The 20,406-nt window shown below is 38.9% G+C and overlaps 1 pseudogene; it reads left to right on the top strand.

The window, feature by feature from the left end:
• The first annotated feature begins 960 nt into the window (after window positions 1–960).
• On the top strand, window positions 961–19,743 carry LOC117500109 (annotated as a pseudogene).
• Window positions 19,744–20,406: the final 663 nt, after the last annotated feature.

Genomic DNA, 20,406 nt, shown 5'->3' with positions numbered 1-20,406 from the left:
AGTCCCATTGATGGCGATGGGGGCGTGTCCCTCTCTCTGCTGCTTCCTGTAGTCGACAATCAGCTCCTTTGTTTTGCCGACGTTGAGATGGAGGTTATTATCCTGGCACCAAGATGTCAGGTTTTCGACCTCCTCTGTACGCCGTCTCGTCGCCGTCGGTGATCAGGCCGATTACGGTCGTGTCGTCAGCGAACTTCATGAAATCTAAGACCATTTACATGTAAAACACAAAGTAAACATGTCATTTTACTTTGCAAAAGCCGAAGTTTACATTAACTGTCCGATGTTTTGTAGGAAAAAAATCACAAATAAATATATACACAATATATTATTGAAAATAATAATATACATCACAAAAATAAAAACAATAAATAAAATATATTTTAAGTAATAATAAAGCAGAATAGACCGCCAATGAAACATTTCAACATTTAAAGGGGACCTATCATGCAAAATGCACTTTTGTACGTCTTTTCTACATGAATATGTGTCCCCGGTGTTCCAGGGAACTCACCAAGTGTCAGAAAACACAACCCTCTCTATTTTCCTCCATACCCAAATCTCTAAAAAAGGGGCTGCAACGGATCTGATAAAAACTGATCCAGATTTGAACACTGTCCTGACGTCAGGACGGTGGCGCTACGGCTATTGGGCCAACTCCACTTTCTCCCTCCCCGAGGCAAGCGTTTGCTCCCGCTGCAATGCAATCCCTCCCCGTCGAGGCAAGCACTGTAATTCTCTCCGGTTAGTCCACCAGCAGATGACAAACACCCACCTCTCCGCCTCTTCCAAGGACAGAGGGGACCGTGCGGCAGAGTTTCAGTTTCAGTTTCTTTCGCCGGTCAAGATGTCCGTTAAAGTTTAAATCTTCCGGACAAAATTAGAAAAGTGCCGGTCAAAAGGTACCGAAGTGGGCCGAGTGGCCCGACCGGCCCATCGGGATTCGTCCCAAAAGTCTCGATGGCCAGTCCGCCACTGATGGCCGGTATGCCCCGAGCTTGGAGATGCAGACAGGAGCAACCACCTGGAAGCAAAGCAATGTACTGCTCTGGACAGGGTCAGCAGAAAAACTTATTTTAGCCACCTCTTGATGATTTCCATATCCTTTCACTGTTTGCATAGCAATACCATATAGGACATTGAGAATTGATAAAACTTGTAATATGGCAAGAAATGCGTGCTAACTGAGTGGTCAGTGCCTTTGTGCATGCGCTCTGTCTGCCTCAGTGCATGATGGGTGCGTGCAGCAGAAGTCTCGTCTCTGATTGGCTGCAAATCGATTGCCCTGAAAATCCTTTGATGAACATCCAATCCTTGTATTATTTTAAGAATTGGTAACACCACACCATAAAGATTAATTTAAAAGTAAAAAAATGGGGTGCAAACTATTTACATTGCAATTATAATTGTTTAATTCTTTGGATTTTATTTTCTTAATTTACAAAATGACAATGTAACTAGTTGATAAATAATAAAACAAACACTGAAGGCCTTCCAAAGACACAAGCAAAATATGTTATAAGACTTCTTTATTGTCAGTTTATTCTTTTAAATTGAGAATAGAGAACACTGATAACTAATGTTGGTGCACATTTATATAAGTTTGATTATGATCAGGAATATCCCATCTGTACTTTGCAGTCCTGTCCCAAGTACAAGTTAAGTAGGTATTAATCAACGTGTACATATAGTTTACTATCATTTTTAGTCATGCATAGTACTGCCTGCCTGATTGCTTTATTTTTGAGAAACCTATTCTGCACCTACCTGGGTTTTAAGAGAGTCCAATACCCCATGAGACTGTTCAGTCTCATAAAACATGCTCAATTTACTTTTTGAAAACACAAGCTCACAATAAAGTCAGATGGGAGATCTACAGAAGCAAAGTGTGATAGATAAAGATGCATTCCTATATTAAACAAACAGAAAATAAATCTTTGTTGTTCCACGAGGCAGTTGTAGCCATAGCAAATGGATTAACAAGTGAATTTAGGTACTTAACCTTCAACTACCTGCTGCCTGAAATCCCTGTGACATCACTGTAGATTGTTGTAACCAACTAGCTGTGTGGGACATTATCACAATACATATTGACTTGGATTGTAAATGTATTTCGCTGTAGTTACTAGCTTTGTCAACATGCTTTGGTGAAGGCCTATTCTTTCAATGTGATGCATTGAATAGTTGGATATTATTAGACGTCTAAAAGGACAACATTGTTCGTTTTACTGTAATTGCAATGCTAATACCAATTTAGCATAGTGGTAGCACTAACTGCTAACACGGTTTTGATATTCAGAGTCTGGCTGTTAGTGCATGTTCAATGTTATGGGCTAAATTGTACATGCTAGTGTGATAAGGCCTAGGAGAAGATGCTAATGTTATTTAACTTCTAGAATCTAGATCCTTTCATTTTTCACTTAGAGTGAAACTCTATGTTTTTTGCATACTGTGCGCCAATCACTCTGTGTTTTAAATATTGAGTTAAAGTCACACATTTTAGAACATTGATACATTTCTAAAAGCTACTTTCCTAACAAACATGGTGCAGTTGTAGCAATCGCTACGAGAATGCACTCTGTGTTAGCTGCACAAGGCACTTTGCGGAAGCTTCACGTCTCTGATGATCTGAAAAGCTAAATTATGTCAGAAATGTACACAGCTTTTTCTTGTGTTGAAACAGATCAGCAGGTCAATGTTACTTGGGTTGTGAACGCACAACAGTTGGTTGTTTGTTAGTAGAGTTGCTTTACTGTAATCGCAATGCTAATACCAATTTAGCATAGTGGTAGCACTAACTGCTAACAAGGTTTTGATATTCAGAGTAGGTTGGCTGTAAGTGCTTGCTAGCATGTTCAATGTTATGGGCTTATGCTAGTGTGATAAGGCCTAGGGGAAGATGCTAATGTTATTTAACTTCTAGATCCTTTCATTTTTCGCTTACAGTGAAACTCAATATGTTTTTTGCATACTGTCTGCCAATCACCGTTAGCTGCACACGTGACTTTGCGGTAGCTTCGCGTCTCTGATCATCTGAAAAGCTAAATGATGTCAGAAATTGGCACAGCTTTTTCTTGTGTTGAAAGAGATCAGCAGGTCAATGTTACTTGGGCTGTGAACGCACCGAACACCAAAACTGCTCCCTGGCGCCGGCTATCTGGCAGCCTCTCTGCGATCCCCTCTCCTATCCGCATGTGGTTGTGTTTGTGCATGTATATGCTCTGTGTGTTTGTGCATGTACAGTATATCCTCCCTGTGTGTGTAATGTGTTTAAACACAACAGAGAGGGGGAAGACATTTCCCTCTGAGTGATGAATACATTATATCTTCTTCTTCTTCTTCTACTTAGAAATCATAAGTGAATGGTCACATTAGGTTTGCCTGCAGTGAATGCTGACAGCTATGAGCTAGTTTATAGATGTATCATGGCATAGCCAAATGTCTCCTATATAACCCACAGGCTGTTACTGGTGGGTTATAGTATCATTTTATATCTGAATTGTGCTCTGGTAGGAATTCGCACCCAACATGCTAACAGTCAAGTTTTTTTTTAACTCTATGGTTTTACACAGTTTTTATAACATGAAATTCACATATTTAACAATTAAATCTTCAAATTAATACAAATGTAGCAATAAAGTGAAAGTCAAAATGTGTTAAAATGTAGTTTTTTTTACTATAATAGGATATTTTTTAGTAAAATTACAGAAAATGCAGGTAATTTTGCCAACAGAAAATCATTTATTTTTACGGTTAGTTTTGTTAAATTCGCATTTAAAAACTGCTAAAAAACAGATAAATAATGTATTCCATTTCTACAGTTTTTTTTGTTAAAATACATGACACATTTCAATAAACCGTTTATTCATGTAAATTGAATATGATTTCCTGTAATTATGAAATACAATAAAAAACTTTTTTTTACAGTGTTGACAAGTGCATGTTTCAGGCTTATCAATTAACAACAGGAGGGGTCACAGACATAAGACCAGCTGTTAAATAAAGCTCTTCTGACCTTAGCTGTCATGTGGGTATATATTAATGCTGCCCATTATGGACACAAGAAATTTTCACCCATTTATTAATTATATGTTTTAAATTTGAGTGTTTAACTTTGACGCTGGTATCAGTTTACCACCAATCACGGGAGTATTGTGTATAGAAAGTGTTGAGTTATATTTCTCGCGCTACCTAACATCCATGAAGGCAACATGACAGAGGGAGGCCTGTCACTCAGGATGCCAAACTACTCTTTGGTAAGCCCCGCCCCCCCAAGCAACATCAGGGCCAAAAGTTTGAAAGCGAAAAAAATATATCTGAAAGGGAAAAAATATCTGAAGGCGAAATAAAATGTGAAACCTGAAAAAACAAGATTTGAAACTGAAAAGATTATGTTTTGAATCTGAAAATGTAAAATCTGCAACTGAAAAAAATAAGGATTCAAATATCAAAATATGTATAAAAGTGAAATATGAAAATAAATATTTTATTCAAAAAAATTGCTGTACTGAATCAAAAATAATATTCAACCTAAAAAATTATTTCAAATACTTATTTTTATTTTGAATACATCATTGTATTTTTCAAAGTTCAGGATAAAAACTTGAACTTTCAAATAAATGGTATTTTTTTGAATGATCACAACTTATGACCCTGATATAGCTCCATACACTGGTGGCCAAACCAACATCAGTCATTCAAAGTCACGGTCAAAGTGTTTTATGCTGTCATAGTTACATTACAACTAGGGCTGTCAAGTTAACACGTTAATAACGCGTTAACGCAAAAAAAAATTAACGCCATTAATTATTTTAACGCGATTAACGCATGTGTATTTTTTGTCCTCGGCCGCCGTAGTTTCAGAGCGCATCGAGTGTAAAATACCATCTACAAGCTGATGCTGACAGCCCCGCTCCTGCCGCCCGCTTGTGGCAGACCACACTTCCACGCTCACTGGCAGGCCCGGACTGGCCATCGGGAGGACCGGGAGGGAGTGTGTATGTGTGGCGCGACTCACGCGAGCGAGGCACACCTTACGTGTTGTTGTTGTTAGCATCTGGTGCTAGCTAGCTGCGCTAACGGATATAAGCAGCTGTTTCAATGACATTTCGCCGACAACTGCGCCGAGCACTTGACTTTATGCAGGTAGCCAGACAGTGTGACATTGTACGAAAAGTCAGCACACTCAGCACGGATAGTGCGCGCAACATGATTGCAGCGTCCAGGCAGCTCCCATTCGAGCATATATGCCTTGAGCTGCACATAGCTCCAACGATCCATCACAGTGTCTCTCTCCACACACACACACACACACACACACACACACACACACACACACACACACACACACACACACACACACACACACACACACACACACACACACACACACACACACACACAGTATTATTGTATGAGAGAGGTTCCAGGTTGAATTGAGGCGAATATTTGTAATGTTCAGAGGTTGTTGTGTTTAATATTCATGAGAATATTTGTCATTGTTCAAATGATAATAAACAAACATATAAAGCATATTTGTCCACTCATATGTTGATAAGAGTATTAAAAACTTGAAAGATATCCCTCTAAGGTACATTTAAAACAGATAAAAAATGTGCGATTAATTTGCGATTAATCGCGATTAACTATGGACAATCATGCGATTAATCGCGATTAAATATTTTAATCGACTGACAGCCCTAATTACAACACATTGATGGGGTTTCATTTTGAGAGGGAATATAATTGTTCTGCTCAATGGGATCACAGCAGCTTCTCCTTTTATTAGTAATGCTAGCACAAACTGAAATGAGAGATAAATATAGCAAAATTAGTATCATAATATAAGACATCATAATAATAGTATTACATTTTTATACACCACTGTATGTTATAATATACATGTTATATAATGACATGTGATGTGTACATTTGAAGTAAAACATCTTCTGATTATCAAAAGGAAAGGTGAACGGTGTCGCCAACAAATATTTGAATAGAATATCAATAAACTTAGAATCAGCTCCATTACACTGCTACAGGAGAGCTCATATAGCCATGACAAGTAAAAACACATTTAAAAATTATCCATCACACATCATACAAATGGCAGAATTATCATCTGAACAAGAAAACTGAGGGATTTTTATTGTTTAATATTTTTGACATTTGATTTTGGATGATGCAGCGAATCATTGATGTTCAAACCGTTTTCAGCAGTGTTTCAGCAGTGTTCTGAGATAACACTGAGCGTGTTTCTCTGCAGCTCACGCAGCTCATCAGTACGAGGCGTCCTCCGGCTCCTTCTGGAACAGGTACTTCGAGCTGGACCCCCCCAGCTGCCGCTGTGACAACAACCTGTGTAAGACCTTCAACATCTGCAGGGACTTCTACCAGCTGCCCCAGCTGAATGGTACTCTCTGCTCTTTCCTTTTTTGCTTCTGTGTAGCTTTGACTTAAGAGTTATGACTGAAACTGACCTGCATATTTTAGGTCAAATAAATCTTTAGTCATAATCCACTTTGCAGTTTGTTGGCATGCTTTTGAGACATTTATCCCTATATATTATATTAAAACAGAGCGTAATAATGTTCAATGAAGGAATGTTTGTTCTAATCAGTTTGAATTTGAAGTCTCCAGGGCTCTTTTATTGGTGAGTTTAAATCTAATGTGAACAATTTTAAGATCAGATCAAGTATCAGAGCAACACATTCTCACTCCCAACTCGGCCTATGTTGACGTTATGTCAGGGTCTCTGTCGTCACTTTCCAACGCAAGGGGGGGCCCTTTAGCGTTGAGTTTCAACTAGCAGGGAGTCCCATTGACTTGCATAGAGCTCCCTGAACGTTGGTAATAGACGAGTTGGGATCGCGGCGAAATGCTCTCCGCAGATCCATTCTCACAGCGTTTATCAACCTTTTTCTAACTCAATATCAAGCCACACTTATTGTGTTTACGTCTTTATTTTAATTGGATAATGTCGGACTTTTGTTGCCGTCAGTTAGGGGGAGAGTAGGGGCTCAGAAAACAGAAATCTGTATTGTTTCATCGTTTTTTCCTTCTAATTTTGTATTCTTTTCTAAACCACACACTGTTATTTACTCAACAATAACACATAATTATCCTTGTGTTTATTTATTTGTTTGATTGTATAATGTCGGACTTTTGGAGTCCGTCAGGACCGAGGGTCGGAGCAGCTCATAGTAGTTGCTTTAGAGAATTTGACACCCGGAAGTAAGTATTCTCTCCGCTTTGCTTTACAAACCCCGTGAATAGTCCTCAAGCTCTGTGATTGGATGTTTGAGTGTGCGCCGAGGGTTACGCCGAGCGTCAAACAGCACTATGAAATGGGATAGAACCACGACAGACTATCCAAAACTAGATTCGAATGGGTCCACCACCCGCCTCCCCCACCCCGTCCCCAGAACTACACATGCTGGCTATTGTGTGTTTCGCAACATGTTCTATGGCACGTCTCTGCTGGGAATTGTAGTTCTAAAAAACATTTTCGTATTTCCCATAATAAGAAGTTGCCAGTATTAAACTGTGTACATCCCTGGAGGTTTAGGGGATAGGAAATACTCAAATTTAAAACATATAATTAATAAATGGTTGAAAATTGCTTGTGTCCATAATGGGCAGCATTAATATATACCCACATGACAGCTAAGGTCAGAAGAGCTTTATTTAACAGCTGGTCTTATGTCTTTGACCCCTCCTGTTGTAAATTGATAAGCCTGAAACATGCACTTGTCAAGGTTCAGAGGCACATTTTGCAAATATGGCACCATCGATCATCTTAAGATAAGATATACTTTATTGATCCCAAGTTGGACTTTTTTTCGCTACAGCAGCATGTGTAACAGTTGTAAATATGCAGTGGTGTTTATTTGTAAATCATTTAGTATAATCACACCAGTGTTTCCCCTACCATTGTCTTGGCGGGGCGCTGCGCCCTGCCAACGGAGCCCCGCCTGAAATTCAAGGTGTTTTTTTTTAATTAAAAATATATATATATATAGCACCAAATTGCAACTGAAGTAATCTATCTACGGTCACTTTTCAGATTGAACATGTGCTCTTTTATTAAATAAACTAAACACCTATGTTATTTATCCAATGTATGTGCATGTTTCAGTGTCCACTGCTTTGCGTATTCACATTCTCCCTCCGCTCTGTTTCTGAAGGGCGCGGCTCCGCTCCACACACACGCACGCACGCTCGCTCGCTCGCACACACACACACACACACACACACACACACACACACACACACACACACACACACACACACACACACACACACACACACACACACACACACACACACACACACACACACACACACACACACACACACACACTCACACACACTCACAATCAGAGACAAGAGCGGAGAAAAGGCGGAGAACAACAAAGTGTAAAAAAGTCAAACAAATCTGCATTATTGCCCCGAGCTCTGCCAACCTGAGGCCTGTACTACGAAGCCGGATTTTCGCTTAGCCGGCTGACTTCAGGGAAAACTCGGGCTTTCCGGTCCTACGACGCTGGTTCTCTTTTTAGCAGGCTAGATCTCCATGGTAACTTATGCTGAGCGGCTAACCTCCTCGGGAGGAGGTTAGGTTGCAGGCTAAGAGATCAACTCAGTGAAAGCACCGCCTGCTGACCAATCAGAGCTCCGTGTGCGGAGTTTAAAGCTATCAAGTCATATTACAGGATAGAGGAAATACAGAAAAACTGCCGTTGCAGGAAAGACGGCCGGCAAAAATCAACTGACTGTGTGAACGTGAAAATTAATAGAATATCCCCTCCCATCTTCAGAGCAATCTAACTATTATAACATTAGCGTTAAGAAAGCTTACTTAAATATCTGCCACAACATAAGTAACCGGATCAGAGCAACATTAAGTACAGTCCGCGGCACTGTGAGTGCAGACGTCGATGTGTCCCATTATCATTCATATCATATCACATCATAATGTATCATATATTTCCTTATTTGAGTCAGCTTCTTGAGCCGTATCTGGCCGTGCAACACTCACAGTGTCACATACTGTATGCAGAAGTATTATTTTAAGCAACACATTAAGTTGACGAAACACTCGAGTCAAATTCTCCTAATTAAAGTCAGATCCACTCGTGTCTTAGACGGGGCAGTGATATCATAAACCTGTTAATGTACGCATTCAAACGCTTTTTCTTTTACCAGCTGTATTCACCTTGCAGGTGCAGCTATGTGGCTTTTATCCTGGATAAAGTGTTTAAGTCATGGATATTTAAAGTTTAACTTCTTCATATTTGACTAATATTAAAGTTCACTTTTCATTCAGGAAGTATGACGCTGCGCTGTCAGTACGCTTGTCCATGTTTGTGATTGGTCGAATGCTCCAAATACCACCCCTTTCATGTGAACGCGCACCTAACTAGATAGGACACGGCTGCCTTGAGCGATCCACTTGATAACCAGCGTCGTATTACAGTTTAGCGAGAGCGCGTATGTTTTGGATTGGGCCAACCGGCTAACTCAAACATATCCAGGTTAGGAAAATCCGGCTTCGTAGTACAGGCCTCTGGTCTCACCAGAATGCGTGACTCCACCACGACTCCTTAACACCGCAGTGCGTGGTGGAGTCACAAACTTTGCTACATTTACGTGTCTGCACCACGCAAACAACCCCAATGTAAAGTGAATGAGGCTCCTTCGTGGTGCACACACGCATTTCTACAACGTCCAGCAGTGAGCTTTTATTCTATAAAACATTTTTTAAATCTACTTTATAGCTTGTAGTAACTCACGGGAGGCTTCTTTTATTTTATTTGTATTCATAATCATTTTTATTTTTCGTCAGAATGTATTATGGTGCATTATTTACCAATTTTTGTTCTCAAAAAACAGTGCATTGTGTGTAATACAACTGTGATTTTTATTAAATTAGTTAGTTTTTAAGGAAGGCCAGAGCTTCAGCTGTGTCAAATAGATTGTTCCCTTTCGTTAACCTTATTTAAAAGATAATTATATTCCTATTTGATCATGTCCCCTTTAATTGTATCTTTATTATTATTATTATTAAAGAGCAATGTGAGCGTCCATTCCCATTGGATAACGGAGGATTTTACACCCGGAAGTAAGTATTCTCCTTACTGTCGATTGATTTTATTTACAGTGATATCTGCACTACTCATCAACTCAAAAACACCAGATTATCCTTGTTAATTACACAACATTGATTGGTTTAAATTGTGTACAATGCTTTTGTATTTTCCCCTTTCGATTCGGAGAAACAAATATTTTTTTTTCTGAGTGTTTGGATGGCAGAAGACACTACACTACCCAGAACGTGTCCTACCCCCCCCTTAGTAGTAACAAGTGAAATAGTGCAATAAGAGTCTATATACAAGTGATTGGAATATGATATATTAGATAAATAATTTCTAAGTAGCAGCCAGATGAATGTTATGGATGTTGTTTCTAAGTTCAGGTGTTTAATAGTCTTATGGCCTGTGGGATGAAGCTGTCCCTGAGTCTGGTGGTTTTAGTCCGAATGCTGCGGTACCGCCTGCCAGACGGCAGCAGACAGAACAGTTTGTGGCTGGGGTGATGGGGGTCTTTTATAATCCTGAGGGCTTTCTTTAAGGTTAACCTGGTATTTTTACTCCACTACATTTATTTTAGTTACTTTACAGATTTGGATTAATGATGTGAAATATAAACAACCCTTAAATCAGACTTTAGTTAAACCTGAGTAAAATTCAGTGAAGGTGATTGTCAAGTGCCAACAATCAGGCGAGATATTTGGTAGTGGGTGCTTGAGAAGACTAAATATTTATCTGCAGATCCCTATAAAGCATATTCATTACTCGTTATTCTCTACTAATGGTTAATTAAAAACTGTATATAATGGCTATTTTGCACATCCCTTTCAAGATTTCAAGATTTTCTAAGGTTTATTGACATATCATATACACAACTACGGTGTAGTTATGCAATGAATGAAAAACTTGGGTCACAGGTTCCTCAACAGTGCATTACAAGACATCTATCGATATCTGTGTACCTCCACCATTAAACATATTCTGCACATTTCTTATACTATCTACATACATCTTATAAGAGTATAATGAATATGTATAATATCAGTTAAAATAAGTGCTTCAACATAGTTAACATTGCAGGAAAGTTGATTGTCAAGTTCCAAAACAAACCATGCAATATATTAGACGTTAAGTACTTTGTCAGGCTTAATATTTATCTGTAGATACCCCCAAAGCTTTTTTCTTATTTAAAAGAAGACCTTATCTAAAGTATTCTTTAATGTTTAAATAAAGCCTTATTAGTTTGTCTGTTTTGCACATCCTCCTATCAGGCACTAAACTGTTTTATTGTAGAGATCACTTACAGTATCTTCTTGATATTTTCTATTCTATATTATTTATATCATTGACCTTCCACTTTCCCACTATATTAAGAGTATGTACTCTTAATATTTAAATGTTTTCATCAAATATAACACATTGTTTACAAAAAATGAAAGACATTAAGAAAAAGGCATTTTAAAACAGTCATTAAAAAGCAACACAATCTACCTGCATTGCAATTACTCTAAACGTGTAATAACGTGCTTTAACCAGTAGGAGGTGCGGGTTAAAAAGCTGTCAAGTTTACAGTGTTAAAAAAATAAAATATACTGCTGTTTCTGGTTTAGTTTATGACGGATGTATTGTTTTGATATTTGTAACACAAAAGCGGTGTAAAAAACCCACAGCAACACAGAAAAGATGGTCTTAACATGACCCAGCAGTCTAGGAGTTAATAAAAAACAATAATATCAAAACAAATTATTACTACTAACTTTATTGTGAAATCAAAACAGAACGGTAAAAGAATAGTTTCCGGTCTATTCTGAGGCCCGATCTCTGTAGATAAATAAAGAACTACGACAGATGTGTAATATTTAATGCAGCCAAACCATTCATTACAATGCATTCATGTGATGACTTTTAAAGAGTAAAGCAAGCACTGCTGAATAAAGTATGATTTTATCTTTTACGAAACGATTTTTTCATATGGAATGCAGTTGGAGGTCAACCAATCACAGAGCTTGAGGCAAAGTGGAACAATAGCTGAGGATTCTGGGTAGTGTAGTGTCTTCGGCCATCCTAAATGGTTTCTCCGAATCGAAGGGGAAAATTACAAAAGCATTGTACACAATTTAAACCAATCAATGTTGTGTAATTAACAAGGATAATCTGGTGTTTTTGAGTTGATGAGTAGTGCAGATGTAAAACAATACATTCTTAAATAATGCACCATAATACATTCTGACGAAAAATAAAAATTATTATGAATACAAATAAGATAAAAGAAGCCTCCCGTGAGTTACGACAAGCTATAAAGTAGATTTTAAAAACGTTTTATAGAATAAAAGCTCACTGCTGGACGTTGTAGAAATGCGTGTGTGCACCACGACAAAGGAGCCTCATTCACTTTACATTGGGGTTGTTTGCGTGGTGCAGACACGTAAATGTAGCAAAGTTCGTGACTCCACCACGCACTGCGGTGTTAAGGAGTCGTGGTGGAGTCACGCATTCTGGTGAGACCAGGTTGGCTCTGCTGTCTGCCCGTTTGTGTCCCCCCCCAGTTTCAAATTTGTTTATTATTATTTTTTAACCTCAAGCCGTTATCAATAAAAAAAAGAAATTGGGGGGCCCGAGCAGCACCCTGCCAAGGCAGTAAACCTAGGGGAAACACTGCACACAAATTCAGTGTTTTATATTTAATAATTCTGTGTTCTTTATTTATTGAATGTTCAATACCTGACAAGGTCGGAGATGAAAAACTTGGGTCGCAGGTTCCTCAACAAGAGATCAACATAGTTAACATTGCAGGAAAGTTGATTGTCAAGTCCCAAAACAAATTATGCAATATATTAGACGTTAAGTACTTTGTCAGGCTTAATATTTATCTGTAGAAAAAAAAGCTTTTTTCTTATTCAAAAGAAGACCTTAACCTAAAGTATTCTTTAATGTTTAAATAAAGCCTAATTAGTTTGTCTGTTTTGCACATCCTCCTATTAATATCTTTGGACGTCCTGCACTAAACTGTTTTATTGTAGAGATCACTTACAGTATCTTATTGATATTTTCTATTCTATAGTTCTATCATTGACCTTCTACTTTCCCCCTATGAAAGTATGTACTCTTAATATTTTTATGTTTTCACCAAATATAACGTATCAACAAAACAATTCAATAACGTGCTTTAACCACTAGGCGGTTAAAGCACTCAGGTTTACAGTGTTAACACAATAAACTATACTGCTGTTTCCAGTTTAGTTTATGATCTATGTATTTTGTTATCCACACATATATTGTTTTTATATTTGTAACACCAAACCGACAGAAAAGATGGTCTTAACATAACCCAGTGGTCTAGTTAATAAAAATAATATTATCAAACATAATATTAAAATGAACTCTTATTTTGAAAATACAGCTTCCTGTGTTCGAATGAGCTGCTCCGACCCTCGGTCCTGACGAACTCCAAAAGTCCGACATTATACAATCAAACAAATAAATAAACACAAGGATAATTGTGTCTTATTGTTGAGTAAATAACAGTGTGTGTTTAAGAAAAGAATACAAAATTAGAAGGAAAAAACGATGAAACAATACAGATTTCAGTTTTCTGAGCCCCTACTCTCCCCCTAACTGACGGCAACAAAAGTCCGACATTATTCAATTAAAATAAAGAAGTAAACACAATAAGTGTGGCTTGATATTGAGTTAGAAAAAGGTTGATAAACGCTGTGAGAATGGATCTGCGGAGAGCATTTCGCCGCGATCCCAACTCGTCTATTACCAACGTTCAGGGAGCTTTATGCAAGTCAATGGGACTCCCTGATAGTTGAAACTCGACGCTAAAGGGCCCCCCCCCTTGCGTTGGAAAGTGACGACAGGGACCCTGACATAACGTCAACATAGGCCGAGTTGGGAGTGAGAATGTGTTGGCCGGGTACACTTCACTCGCGTTTATGTGATGTCCAAATGAATCCATCAGATCTAGCTAGTTCTATTTAATTATATGACTGCCTGCTTATCAAAGGACACCTAAACATTAAGCGTTGCTTGGCAATGGGTTGTGGCCGCAAAGTATAGCTCAGCATTATCCATAGGCTATGTTTATATGATGGGTCAAAATCCCGTCTGGCGGTTATAGGTAGCCTATAAATGCTCATATTTTTTTTTCTCTTCATTCCCCACGCCCCAAAATAAATAAATAAATATACCAATTTTAGGAAAAGTAACGAAGTTTGAGCAGTGTGGGTTTTATATTAATAGAGTTACACATATTTCAAAATGCGAAGTGTAATAACTGCAGTTTGCCTCCCTGTCAACGGGAATGAAAAAGATCCTCAGTGAAGCACAAGCCCATGTTTCTCACTACATTGTAAGTACAACTTATTAAAAAGATCAGTTCAATGCAACTAATGTCATCTTAGTGTTATTGCATGATGTTAAAATTGGTTTGCCATGAATTTAGTGATGGATTGTAAACATCTGAAATGTAGCATTTAAGTGTTTCTCAGTTACAAGGTTGTTGTTTTAATAAATCAGACCCTGATGGTGCAGCGCTGTACTGTACCTCTTTATATAGGCTTTTGTCCCTAACAAATCGTTTTTGCGCTGATCAGGGGGTACTTGGCTGTCATTGTTTTTCAAAGGGGGTACGAAGGTTTTCAAATGCTGCAGCAACTGTCATGGGGGGGGGGCAGTGTGTGTGTGTGTGTGTGTGTGTGTGTGTGTGTGTGTGTGTGTGTGTGTGTGTGTGTGTGTGTGTGTGTGTGTGTTGTACATTCCTGCTTTTTTTACTTCTTGCACCACAATTCTTTCTCAATGTTCTTCCAATGAAACTGTCACCCTGTCAGGGGGTGTGACTTCCACAGAACTGATCAAAACAATTTGGGGTGAAGTGTCTTGCCCAGGGACACAACGACATACTGACTGCAGTGGGGTTTGAACCTGTGACCCCCTGATCCGAACACCTGCAAAAAACTGCATATTTTAACTTTTGAACTTTATTTCTCTGTATAGCACTTTTTTTCCTGTGGTTTCGAAGGGCTTTACAAATATAGCTGTATTTTATTGTACATTACATTGCTCAAGCTACAGTTGTGTTGAGCAATGTTAGAAGGCAGTTAGAAATACTTATTTTATTAAAGATTCATGAACCAGTTATTTATCTTTTAACCTTTTGCCTAACAAGTGTCGAAAAAATAACCATAGAACAATTATTTATTTATTTTGGTCAAACAATATTCCTTGACATAGGATATAAAACGACGAAGCATCTTATTAACTTTTAGGAATATACAAAGTTCAGTATCTTTTGTTTGAAAAATGATTAATCGAATATCATCATTTTGTCCATTTTCTTTAGCAATAGTACCGAATGGATTGTATGGGTATCCTGTCAACTCAAATCAAGTTGTTGTGGACCAGCAAACAATTTACACACCGAAGAGTAATCTCACCACAATCTTCATCCCTACCCTCTACATCATTGTGTTTGCGGTGGGACTTCCTGCCAATGGCATGGCCATCTGGGTGTTCCTCTTTAGGATGAAGAAGAAGCACCCGTCCTCCATCTACATGGCCAACTTAGCTCTGGTTGACTTGCTCTTCGTCATTTTGGCACCTCTAAAAATCCAATACCATTTGAATGGCAACAACTGGATCTACGGGGAGGCGCTGTGCAAAGTCTTTGTGAGCTTCTTCTATGGGAACATGTACGGCTCCGTGCTTTTCATCGCCTGCCTCAGTGTGCAGAGGTACTGGGTGGTGGCTCACCCTCTGTCCCAGCAGAGGAACAACAACAAAGTGGCGGTCGGTGTTTGCGTGGCCATCTGGGCTTTCATCTGGATCACCAGCACGCCTCTGTACCTGTACGACCACACCGCACAACTCAAAGACCTCAACATCACCACCTGCCACGATGTCAACATCATCGAGGACCCTCTCAACCCGTTCCCCTCTGTGCAGCTGCCTTACTACTACTTCATCTTCATGGGATCGGTGGTGTTCCTGGTCCCTTGTATAGTGATCGTGGTGGCGTATGTTCTGCTTCTCCGAGCACTGGGGAACAGCATGGAGGCCAGCACGGCAGCAAAGAACCGCCACAGAACCTTGGTGCTGATCTTGACCGTGCTGTTTACTTTTCTGGTGTGCTTCATCCCCAGTAACATCATGCTGGTGGTGCACTACTCTCTCCTGAAGGATGGAGTGATTAATAATGGTTACAGCTTCTACATCTCCACTTTATGCCTGGCCAGCCTCAACAGCTGCCTGGACCCGTTTATCTACTACTTTGTGTCCGAGGACTTCAGGAACCACGTGAAGAACACTCTGCTGTGCAGGAGCAGCCGGACCGTGGCGAGGATGAATATTTAATTCAGCTCCATGAAATACTCCAGGAAGAGCAAGTCGTACATTTCGGAGAGTGGGAACACACAGAGCAGCTCCTGCTAGAGGTACGATGGATGAAGGAAACAATAGAAAGACTAAAGGGATATCAAACCTGTGTTTATTCACTGAAAACATGGTGACGCAAAAAGGTGTGTAATTAGTGCTGGTTAGTGTTGAAGAAAGGAAGAAAATGGAACAATGTATTTTATTATATAAAGCTTAAATATGCTAAAAACTGTGTTAAAACTCTGAATGCCATAGTCATGTATCGTATAGTTTAATGCTTTAGCAATATAAACAGGATGTATAACAAAAATCCTTAATAACATAGGTACTCATAAAGACCTGTAATACGCACTTCCTCTTTCGAGGAGATGAACTTTCTATGCACTTCCCCTTTCGAGGAGAACATCTGTATTTCCTTGCGGGAAGTGAACAGTTAACCACAGCAACGAAGAAGGACACCTCTAAACGCACCAGCTTGCATGCACAGGATGTGACAAACCACGTGTCATGTCATGTGACAAGCCGCGGGAAAGAAGAGGATAAAAGAAGACTGAAGAACATCGGAGAGCAGTTCCTTTTTGGACTCAGTTCGAACTTGGACTCTCCAGCTTTAGCAGGCAACGGAAGACGATCTTATACGAACTCATAGTGAGGCAAACATCTCAGATATAATATGTATCTGAGCAAAACGCATTTCATTTTTTATTGATGTGTGGTGTTATAACTTGTGAAACTTTAATAAAACTAACTGTTCACATTTGTGAGAGGAAACTAAAGTTCATGTAGCCCTTCTGATTATTGCTGGATAAGTGACAAGTCAGACGGAACTGTAACCTGTTCCCATAGAGCTTGAGTCCTGTTTTGATTCCAGTGTCCTGTTCCTTGGTTGAGGATCAATCCCTGACGGAGTCTTGCAAAACGCCAGAGAAAACAACGGGTAAGTCGCATCTAGGTAACTCTGTTGCTGAATTCTGTGTCATATTGAAGGTCGCCATGAACGATTGATCTTAAATACGGCAGCAGTGCTTTACGGGTATTGCATCCCAAGGTTTCAGAGGTGTGTTCATTAAGGTCTGTGTTTAAAGTCTAAAGGGAAAAACTAACAGGGTAAAGTTAAATGGTGTAAAACTGATGAATGGATGTAGTATAGAAAGAAGGGAGTTTGTCGGTACCTCGTGGTGGTGTGTGAGGACACACCTTTTATGCCCGGACTGAGTAAAAACCGTAACTTCATAACATTAGTCATAACCACGTTTCCTCAAAACATCAGATAACCAAAGATGAATTATAAATGTGAAGATGACTGTGCTGGGACGAGAGCGGAGGACTTTTAAAGATGTAAAATACTTAATTATGAACTGTTGTTTAGTGTTCAAATGTGAAACATGCATGCATATTTTCATTTGTATGCATATTAATGGAGAGAAAGCCTGTTAAAGACTGATATTAAGTTCTCTTGGCCGCACAAAATATTTGCCAGGATTTTTTGAATGACCAGTTCACTGCACTGAAGACCATTTTAAAGATTATTTTCATTAAGGATTGATCTTGATTACTCAAATAGCGAAACATTTCTATTCAAAGTCAAATATGATATCTTTCAATGTCAGTTTAATATCATATAAAACAAAGAAAAGTAGGAAATGTATTTTTAAAACAAAGCAACATCTGTAGAAAAAGAACCAAATTGACTCGATATGTTCAGAAGAATAAAGCAATAGAGAATATCAAGTTAAGCGCTTCTTATTTAATATTAATTACTGTTATTAACAGCCAACATGCAGCCAGCATTTTTTATGTATTGAAGTGTTGATTTAATGTTTGAGTTTGGTGTTACTGTGACATAGTTTCTTAAATAAATAATAAAACAACAGGATGCAGTTTCTGTGAAACTCCTTTAACATTACGTCACCGATTAAATTCCTGTGTGGAGTGAGTCACTCGTCTTCGTCTCATCACGCAGTCGAGGAGGGATGCAGACGGGACTCATTGGCCCTTTCTCATTTCACTAATTTCCCCTCGGGAATGAATAAAAGTATGTCTTTCTTTTGTTAAATAAGAAAAGTGTCTGTAAGAAAAACTATACAATATAGGATTTACATGTTTACTCTCAAGTCCTGTTTATCATTAACAACAGTTGCTTGGTAAACATGGTACCATTTAACCTTCACAATGATTAATTGATTGATTTTTATTAATGAAGATAATTCAATATCAAGAAATGATGTAAAACTGTCAACCTATGGGGTTTCAGGAATGTAAATGTTTGACAGGATGTAATGAAAAGAACAGCTTTCTTCACTGCTATTGCCACGCCACCTATGACGAGCAGAGCTAAGGTGAATTCTGCCAGGCCCGGGACCAGAGAGGCTCTCAGCTCTGAGGGCTGCAGCACCCCCTGACCCACCAGGATGTGCACCAGACCGGACCCACACCACAGGGCAGAGACAGTCAGACACACAGAAGAAAACAGCTGGGCGTGGGACAGGCTGCGACAGATCCCTTAGAGAGGAAGAGCAAACAGAGGAGAGGAAGACCGTGAGCTTATCCAATTACAAGTTAACCATTGATTCAGTTAATAAGAATAAACTAAACTAACCTGCATAGGCTAAGAGGACTGCAATGATGAGGAGCAGAATCCCCAGTGCAGTATGGGGGATGAAGTCTTTAACAGGCGAGCTGGCATAGTTGTTCACCAAAAGCAGGAGAGAACCTTTAAGTAAGATGAAAACATGATCCTTCTTACTCTGACATATTTACATTGTAACATAGCTCAAACCCTCCTCTTATGCTTACAATACCGCAGAGTCTGTCCTCCATAAAAACAGCCACTTTCCATGATATGTTTGTGATGTGTTTACTTAAACCAGCGATGGGGTGTATTCATTGATGTGTTATATCAGTCCATCCTGTCATTTGTTTTATTTTCATGATTGATCAAAGTATAATCAAAAGGGGGCATGTAGTGGCAATTTCTTATATTACTTTATATGGTAAAACCAAATGCAACGCTTATATGATGAAAACTGTATTCAGTACATGTCTCTTTGTTCGACTTGTTGTTCACCCAGATGCTTCCTGCCAAGTTCACATTTGAACAGTATAGTTATTGTTCCTCAAAAGAACATTGCAAGATAACAGTCAGCAGAAAGTGTTATCTCTCTTTGTCTGCACAGCAACAGTCCTCTATAAATCACACACACACACACATGTACCTCTGTGTGCACTCCTGCAGACTATTCTATATTATGTATGACATGTAACGTTGAAGCTTCGAATAAAGAACCCCAAAAACAAATCTGTTTGCATTCGACCAATTTTATTATATTATTATATTATTATTACTAGTACATCTCCGGATCATTGACGAGTGAAAGTTTCCACAACACCCACAGACATGGGACGCAAAAAGGTGTGTAATTAGTGCTGCATAACCACGTTTCCTCAACACATCATATAACCAAAGAGGAACTCTCACTCCTGATTTGGTAACGTGTGTGCGTATGTGGAACTTCCCCTCGATTCCATTGTCTCCAGCGGTTAAAAAGAGATGTCAATCATCAAAATCGACGAAGGGTTCCAGAGAAATGTCAAATCTCTTCTACATCCAACTCACAGGTTTATCATTGCTTTGAGAAAAAAGATTATTAAGTTACACCTTTTAGAAGTGAAGATATAGTCATTTGTTCTGGGAATGTCATTTTCGAGCCTGAGACCTGGAAAACAGGCTCGGGGCTTAACAGGTAAGATGGAAACATGATCCTTCTTACTCTGACATATTTAAAAAAATGTTATTAAAATGTACTTGATGCACTGTGAAAAAAGTAATAAATTAGAGTCAGTGACCTACTAATCTTTAATAAAACAAGCTTTTAAAAAAAATATATTTATGAAAACAAAGCTGTGAAACAGGAGTCTATATGTGTGTGCCATATGGCTG

The sequence above is a fragment of the Trematomus bernacchii genome, unplaced genomic scaffold (genome assembly GCF_902827165.1).
Source record: "Trematomus bernacchii unplaced genomic scaffold, fTreBer1.1, whole genome shotgun sequence".
NCBI classification, from domain to species: Eukaryota; Metazoa; Chordata; class Actinopteri; order Perciformes; family Nototheniidae; genus Trematomus; species Trematomus bernacchii.
This window is presented reverse-complemented; position numbering and strand designations above follow the sequence as displayed.